At 38.7% G+C, this 9,403-nt stretch overlaps 1 pseudogene; it reads left to right on the forward strand.

Annotated features, from left to right (window-relative positions):
• Positions 1–5,485: 5,485 nt before the first annotated feature.
• Positions 5,486–6,374, forward strand: LOC122493500 (annotated as a pseudogene).
• The last annotated feature ends 3,029 nt before the right edge of the window (positions 6,375–9,403 follow it).

Genomic DNA, 9,403 nt, shown 5'->3' on the forward strand with positions numbered 1-9,403 from the left:
ATGGGTGACCCCAAGAGTGAGCTGTAATGTATACAGTGGGCTGTGTGTGACTGAGATGTGCCAGTCGTAACAAATACACGTCTCTGCTAGGCGGAGTTGATAAAGGGGGAGACTGTATGTGTGGCCATGGTGGACACATGGGCTATCTTGGTACCCTCTTCTAAATTTGGCTGTCCACATTACATTGCTCTAAATAAAGCCTTAATGATAACAATAATAATAATGATAATAATAATAATAATTTGAAAACCCTGCGGCAGTAAAATTCAACTTACTCCCGCCTCGATTTCTTATCTACTATATTTCTCATCTCCATCTTTTATAAATTCACAAAAACTTGTTAATGTTTCATTAAGTTCTCCATGTATTTTAAGGAGATGGAAAGCAAATATATAATTAACCCTTTCCAGTAGTCTCATTTTTCCCTGCATTGTTGCGTATCCATTGGTGTCATCAATGATTACTACGTCGATATTTCCCCTAGTTCGAGTCTGCTGGGTACATCTTCCTGAAGCTTGTCTCTGTCTGAAGTGTCTTAATTTGTATTCATTGTTAAAGGATATTTTTTGAAAAATACAGAATTCTAGTGGACATTTTTAATCAGCACTTTAATTCCATTATCTTCTGTCTTCTATATTTTCTGGTGAGAAGTCAGCTGTAATTTTATTGTTAATCCTAGGAGCACAATGTATCTTTTTTCAATTTTCTCTAGGCCCTTCTATTTTTTATTTCTATTTTTTTACTGTAAATCCAAGTTCGTTAACATATGGTGTAGTGAGGATTTCAGGAATAGAATTTAGTGATATATCTCTCATATATGACACCCCGTGCTCATCCCAACAAGAGCCCTGTTTAATCCCCATCAGCCATTTAACCCATTCCCCCACCAGCTCCCCTCCGGCAGCCCTCAGTTTGTTCTCTGTATTTAAGAGTCTCTTGTGGTTTGTATCCTTCTCTGTTTTTATATTATCTTTGTTTCCCTTCCCCAGTGTTCATCTGTTTTGTGTCTTAAATTCCACATATGAGTGAAGTCACACGATATTTGTCTTTCTCTGACTGACTAATTTCACTTAGCATAATACCCTCCAGTTCCATCCACGTAGTTGCAGATGGCAAGATTTCATTCTTTTTGATCTCTCTAGGTGCTTTTAATTGTTGTTGATGTCAGTCTTTTTGTGTGTTTGTTTTTGCTTTTCTTTGTTTAAAAAAAAATTTTTTTTTTTTGAGTATGGGGCCCCTGAGTGGCTCAGTCGGTTAAGCATGCAACTCCTGGTTTCGCCTCAGGTCATGATCCCACAAGTCATTAGTTCGAGCCCCGCATCAAACTCCTTGCTGATCATGTGGAGGCTGCTTGGGATTCTGTCCCTCCCTCTCTCTCTGCCCCTCCCTTGCTTGTGCTCGCTCTCTCTCTGTCTCTCTCTCAAAATAAATAAGTGAACTTAAAAAATTTTTGAGTATAGTTGACACACACCATTAGATTAGTTTCAGGGGTACGATGTAGTGATTGGACAAGTTTATACATGATGCTGTGTTCGCTGCAGGGATGGCTGCCATCTGCCATCACACATCACTGTTGCAGTACCACTGACTGCATTCCTTATGCTGTGGCCTTTATTCCTGTGACTTACCCATTCAACAACTGGAAGCCCGTGTCTCCCTCTCTCTTTCACCCATTTGTCCCACCCCCTGACCCTCCTCACCTCGGACAACCATCAGTTTGTTCTCTGTATTTATAGGTCTCATTCTGCTTTCTGTGCGTTTGTTTATTCATTTGTTTTGTGTTTAGATTCCACAGGTGAACGAAATCCTATGGTATTTGTCGTTCTCATTCTTATTTCACTTAGCATAATGGCCTCCAGGTCCATCCACATTATTGTAAATGGGATAGTCTCATCCTTTTTTCATGGCTGTGTCATACTCGTGTGTGTGTGTGTGTGTGTGTGCGCGCCACATCGTTTTATCCATTCATCTGTCAGTGGACACTTGGGTTGCTTCTATAACTTGGCTATTATAAATAATGCAAAAAAAGCTACAATAAACATAGGGGTGCATATATTTTTGAATTTGTGTTTTCATTGTCTTGGGTAAATACCCAGTAGTGAATCACTGCAGCAAATGGTAGTTCTATTTTTGATTTTTTGAGGAACCTCTGTACTATTTTCCACAGTGGCTACACCAGTTTACATTCCCACCAACAGTGCACGAGGGTTCCTTTTATTGTTGCTTTCCTCTATCTTTGTCTGCAGTGTGACTGGTGAGGTATCTCAGTGTGGTTTTCTTTGCATTTATACTACTTGGAGATTGCTGGGTGTCATCAATCTTGGAAAACTCACATGCATTATCTTTTATAATATGTCTCCTCCATATTCTCTACCTTTAGTCCTTCAAAAATATAGACTTTTGTTTTTCATTTTGATGTTACCCCATATGTCTCAGACATAATTTTATTTTTTTATGGTTTGTTAATTATTATGGACCAGTCCTCAAGGTACCTTAATTTCTTTATTTGTTTTAATTTTTTTATTTTTAGAGAGAGAGAGAGAGAGAGAGAGAGCATCAGTGGGGAAGAGGAGCAGAGAGAGAGAAAGAGAGAATCTTAAGCAGACTCCAAGCGAAGCTCAATGCCATCACCTGGGATCATGACTAGAGCTGAAATCAAGACTCAAATTCTCAACCAACAGAGATACCCAGGCACCCCTAAGGTACCCTAATTTCTGTAGCTAAGTCTAGCCCATACCTAAACTCATTGAATGGTATATTCATTTTTGATATTTTATCTTTTAGCTCTAGAATGTCCAGTTAATTTTTTTTTAAGTTTCCAACACTGTAGTAAATTCCTCAGATGTCCACACATTTTGTCTCCTTTTCTACTAATCCCTTCTACGTATTTATAATAGCTATTGTAAGGCCTTGTGTAGAATCCAATAGCTGGGTATTTTGTGAATCTGCTTCTATTGGCTACTTTTTTCCCCCTGATTATATATTTTCTCATTGTTTACAAATATGTTATATTTTGTAAATGTGTCCTGGGCATGTATAAGAAGACAGTAGAAAGCATACTAAATAATATTTGCAGACTCAGTGGCATGGGGAATTACTCCTGTCAGGCCACTGGGATCCGGGTTGGGCTGAGCCCATCGATAGCACTGTGTAGTGGACCTAGGCTCTGTTGCGTCTTTCACGCACCACCATTTTCAAATGTTTCAAGGGTAGATAATACTGTCTTTGGTAATGTTTTTTATCTGATCATCAGGGAGATGTCAGAGTGTGATCTCTACTTTTTAGTCCAGATTTTGGGTAGCTGGGAGGGAGTCTCTTTTTCTCCAGTGAAGCCCCCTTCTTTCTGTATTCAGTAAAAAAATATTCTTTCCAATTTGATGACTCGGTCCCAGACCTTTGTGTCCTGCTTCTATAGCTGGTGAAGGTCCTTAGTCAGTATGCCACCATTGGCTCAATGAGAGCCTTGAGCTCTTAGTTGATATTTCTCTCCCTGTCCCATCCTAAACCCAAGCTTTAGGATACCATTATACTGAGAACCTCAACACCCTTGCTGTGGTCTGAATGCTTGTGTCCCTCCAAAATTCTTATATTAAAAATCCATTGCCCAAAGTGATTACATTCAGAGGTGGGGACTTTGGTATGGGATGAGGTCCTGAGGGCTGAGCCCTCACTGATGAGGCTACCGTCACCGTAAAAGAGACCCCAGTGAGATCCCATCTCCTTCCTCTATCTGAGGTATAAGGAAAGTCTGTGACCTCCTTCATCCACGCCAGCACATTGATCTTCTACTTCTGGCCTCCACAACTGTGAGGAATGCATTTCTGTCATTTATAAGCCACTCAGTGTGTGGCATTTGTCATAGCGGCTCAAAAGGACAAAGACGACCCTCCATCTTGTGGGGCTATCTTTCTCAGGCCTTTTGCTCTTCCCCAGCTTTCATCACATCACTTTTGTGCATGGATAAGTGGCTTTTGAGAAGGATTTAGCAAGTGCATTCAAATCAGATGTTTGGCTTCTCTGGATTTTCATCCTCCAGGCTCACTCATGTCACATTAAAGCCTTGCTACAACGGAAGGCATTTCTTCTCACCCAGCCCCCATCGTGTATTTGCCTTTCCTAATCTTGTGCCGTCCCATGTGGAACTCGCTTCTCTCAAGAAGTGCCCATCCTTAACTGGAGAGTCTGATGCTAAGTGAAATAAGCCATACAGAGAAAGACAGATACCATATGTTTTCACTCTTATGTGGATCCTGAGAATCTTGACAGAATCCCATGGGGGAGGGGAAGGGAAAAAAAAAAAAAAGGAGGTTAGAGTGGGAGAGAGCCAAAGCATAAGAGACTCTTAAAAACTGAGAACGAGGGTTGATGGGGGGGTGGGAGGGAGGGGAGGGTGGGTGATGGCTATTGAGTAGGGCACCTTTTGGGATGAGCACTGGGTGTTGTATGGAAACCAATTTGACAATAAATTTCATATATTAAAAAAATAAATACATAAATAACTAAATAACTAAAAAGAAGTGCCCATCCTTTTTTGAAATTTAGTTTTTTTCACATCCATTGCATCGTCACACTTCTGATGGGGCCCCCAAAAGTATGAATTTGCAGGCTGTCTAGCTTTCCCCCTCTGTTGGTGTGGTGCAGTGGTCTCTTGAGATTTTCTGTGTCCTGACTGGAGTATAATTTATTTGTTTATTTTTAGCCTTTTATTGTCCCTCTATATAAGGTGCAATTCTTACAAGAAACGGAAGGAGTTCTTCCCCTTTTAAGATGTGTGATTGTTTTTCTTTTTAATGATTTATGCACTTTACATACTAACTTCACCACGGACTCCTTAATTTTGAATTCTTAGTTCCCCTTGATCTCTCCCTGACTTTGAAAGTTTGTTTTCCTTGCTGGGTTTTGTGCTTAAATATGTGTTGTTTTTAGAACAAGACAGTTTTATAACTAATTGACTAGATCGATGACTGAATAACGCATTTGGTTTTATATAAAGAGATTCTTCGTGTGTGAGGTGACCACAAAGGACGTGTAGAAATGGCTTGCGTCCTCTGTAAAATGTGTGCCCATTCATTAGCTTAGGAGAAGTGGATTCAGTGTCAAAACTCCCCTCCATCCTTTTCCTTTATCTCTCAAGAACTTATTTGGTCTTTACAGATAACGCTCTTCTCACCAGGGAGATGGTCACTGACAGAAGCGTGTGGGTGTTCACAGTGAGGGTTCTGATGAAGAAACACCTGGATCCGTATAGTGCTTTCCTGTTGCCGCTGTGGCAAATTGCCACAAACTTAGTGGCTTGACACATTTTTTAAAAAATCTTACATCCTGTAGACCGGAACAGTGACATGGGTCTCATTGGGCTGAAATGAAGTTTGGCGGGGTACGGATTTCAGGGAGACACTGTTGCCTTGCCTTTTCCATCTTCTAGAGGCCACACCTCTCCCTGGTGTATGCCCTCATCCCCCACCTTCACAGCCCACAGGGGAAGGTTGGGTTCTTCCCACAGAGTGTCACTCTGACTTCCTGTTCTGAATATACCTTTTCAGGATCACTCTGGTCATCCGGGATGATCTCCCTATTTTAAGGTCAGCTGATTGCCAACCTTAATTCCACTGACCATTCCCGTTGCCATGCCATCTCCCATATGTAGGTTCCAGATCTTAGGATGTAGACATCTTTGCGGGGTGATTATTGTACCCGCTGCAGTCACATCCTGACGTCAGACTAGGATCAGCATCCTGGCTCCAGCTCTTAGAATTTGTCCCCAGGATTATACCTTTTAAAGCGTCAGTTTCCTTACTTTTAATGTGGGGATAACCACCCTAGCTTTGCTTATTCGTTGTCAGAAAGTAATGGGGTAATATAAGTGAAGTGTTTAGGGTAGAACTTAACATACAAGATAGTCAATGAATATTAGTCACACTGTTATTGATAATAAACACAACTAGAGGATGAAGATACAAGAAAAACATCCCTAAATTTCTGCAGTTGAGATGGGCAAGTTCAGGAAGCCTAGGAAGGCGGTCCTGGTCCTGGCCAGATGCCACTCCGGCTGCAAAAAACATCGTGATGAACATTGATAATGGCACCTCAGACCGTCCCTACAGCCATGCTCTGGTGGATGGAATTAACCACTCTCCCTGCAAGGTGACAGCTGCCCTGGGCCAGAAGAAAATGGCCAAGAGGTCAAAGATCAAGTCTTTTGTGACAGTTTATAACTACAGTCACTTCATGCTCACAAGGTGCTCTGTGTATATCCCGTTGGACAGAACAGAGACTCTGTTCTTAAACACACGTCCTGAGGAGAGGCCAAGGTCAAGTTCAAGGACAGATGCGAGACCATCAAGGACAGATGGTTCCAGAAGCTGTGGTTTTAGACTCTTGTTTTGATCATTAAAAATACCAAAAAAAAAAAAAAAAAAAAAAAAAAGGAAAAGAGAAGGGAAGGGAATAGAAGAGAAAAAAAAAAAAAACAAGAGAAAAGCAAAGCAAAGAAGAGAAGAAAAAAGAAAAGAAAAGAAAAGAAAGAAAAATATCCCTAAGGAAATACACGTTTTTAGCTCTCTTAAATTTTTGTAATTTTCTAATTAGCTACAAATAGGGTAAAGGTATCTGGGGAATGCTTGAATGTAATTTTGAGGGGTATGTGATGAGCATGTTTTTTGCAGTTTAGTCCCGTAGATAAAATGGATAATGATAAAAACACTGGGGTATTTAGCAATATTTCTATTACCGCAGAGCTCAACAGCGTGGATGGGCCCATGGAATGCTAATCACTGTCCGGACAGACCCTGTGGACATTTCAAGGATGCCAACGCCACGGTGGCATCTGCCACAGAAACAGATGCTATTTGCATCTGTTTCCTGTGACAGTCATTGAAGATGGCAGAGGAGAAAAAATTCACACAGGTCCGCTCAAACATTCAAAAACATATTTGGCTTGTCAGTCCGCTTTTTTAAAAATTATTGTGAGAGAGGAGATTTATAGGAAACACAAATTTCAAGCAACCAAGAAATATGTTTTTTTTCTGAATTTGCCTGTGAATACATATATTGCGTCTACTGAGTTAAACATAATTTTATACAATAGCTATGGAGAGGGTATAGCAGATTTTGTTGTGAGGCATTTGTTGATAAATCAATTATTTTCCTTTTAATTTGATGGAGCTCATCGCTACTGAACCAGCTCTCCTAAATATGCAGTGTATGCCAGAAGGTAACTTTCTTGTAACGTTCTGTCTGCACATTATACATACTGAAAACAGTCTCTACATCTCGTGTTTGATTCAATATCCTTTTAATCATCTTTAAGATGGCTATTGCTGTCAATATGATTTGCAAGAATGATTCCTCTTGATTATATTTAGCTCTGGTAATGGCATCTACATCAGTTTGCATAACATTTTGGTTTCTCTAAGAATAGTCTGGGCTTCTCTGGAGATAGTAAATCCATGATGGCTACCCAAAGGGAAAATAGCTTACATCTCTAAGCAGGGAAAAAAGAAAGATAACATGTAAGTAAATTCCTGTGGAAGATTTTTTAAATTTCCTACAGCAACCTGTGGTTGCTCACAGATCTATCTTCCCATTTCACTTCTTACCAGAAGAGTCAGACTGTGCTGTTCAGTCTAAAGATGTCCCTGAAAAACATGACATTAATTCGGGGACTAAACACATAGATTAACATGCAGGCAAAGCTCTTTTTTCTTTCTTTCTTTCTTTTTCTTTTAAATTTGCAATGCAAAGTCTCAAACAAATGTAATCCAAACTGATTTTAAAAATATAAACCTCTAAGTACAGTTTAATACTTCAATCAAAACTCAGCTGGAACTCTTAATTAGAAAATAGTAAATTGGGGTACCTGGGTGGCTCAGTCGGTTAAGTGTCTGACTTTGGCTCAGGTCACGATCTCACAGTTTGTGAGTTCGAGCCCCGCATCAGGCTCTGTGCTGACAGCTCAGAGCCTGGTCCGCTTTGGATTCTGTGTCTCCTTCTCTCTCTGCCCCTCCCCCACTTGTACTCTGTCTCTCTCTGTCTCTCAAAAATAAATATATGTTAAAAAAAATTAAAAAAAGAAAATAGCAAATTGTTCCGTATTTAATATGAATGGATAAATGTATTCTTCCACTTTTTCCTCCTCCTAGAATTATATACATAGATGTCACACAATTGAATTATAAAAGACATAAAAGTATATGAAAATATGCTTACCCATTAATTAGAGCCCTCAAGTCTTATATAATCATTTATATATTCAGATTATCTAGTTTTGAAACAAAATATAAAATTAGTGATTAAAAGAATTACTTTAGAGAGAGCACAAGATTGTCCCGTCAAGAATATCTCAGTTCTACTTGGATTTGGAAGGGTTAAAATATGAACCTTATATATGAATGCAGCACAAATATGAATGTAAAAGGATTCTCTATTGGAGGTATAATATAATTCAACACACATGATAGTAATTATTATTTTTATTTTTTATTAAATTTCCCATTCCTTTTTTTAAAAAAAAGTTTGGATTGCTTGAAATTTTCATTACAGTAAAAATAAATACAAATATTCCACTTTATATGCAGAATAATTTATGGTAACTTTAAAAAAGTTAGATGTCTCATTATACAACATATCACTTTGCCCTAATATGTGAAGTTCATTAAACCTTCAAAAAATTTTACCAAGTATGAGATCATTACAATCAATAATAAGTAAAATAAGCCACAACCAAATGTTTTGAAATACAGAGCAAGTCAATCAAGAGGGTAATTTTCAGATTAATATGGAGTAGAGAGGATCTCCTGAATTATCAGCAAAAATAGTACATTAAGGAGGTTTCAAAGTTACATGTTAATTTCCCAAGATATGACAGCTATCATTGAGACAAGATACAGTTTAATACAAAGACACACACATGTCAAACTTAAAAATTACTATACTCAAAAGACACAACAGAATTAAAAGGAAACCTATATAATGGAAGAAAAGTTTTGCAAACCACATATCTGCTAAGGGGTGAATCTAGAAAATATAGAGAACTCCTTCAACTCACTATCAACAAAAAAGAAGTAACCCAATTTAAAAATGGGCAAACGACTTGAACAGACATATATCCAACGATCATATACAAATGGCCAATAGATTTATGAAAAGATGCTCAATATCCTTAATCATCAGGGAAATGGAAATCAAAACCACAATGAGATGTCACCTCAGACCCAATAGAAAGGCCATCATAAGTAAAATAGAAAATAGTAAGTATTGGCAAGGATGTGGAGAAATTGGAACACTCATGCACTGTTGGTGGGAATGTAAAATTGTACAACCACTGTGGAAAACAGTGTGAAGGTTGCTAAAAAAATTAAAAATAGAATTAGCATATTTATTGGTCTGCTCGGCCTGCCATAAC

The sequence above is a fragment of the Prionailurus bengalensis genome, chromosome D2 (genome assembly GCF_016509475.1).
Source record: "Prionailurus bengalensis isolate Pbe53 chromosome D2, Fcat_Pben_1.1_paternal_pri, whole genome shotgun sequence".
Lineage (NCBI taxonomy): Eukaryota > Metazoa > Chordata > Mammalia > Carnivora > Felidae > Prionailurus > Prionailurus bengalensis.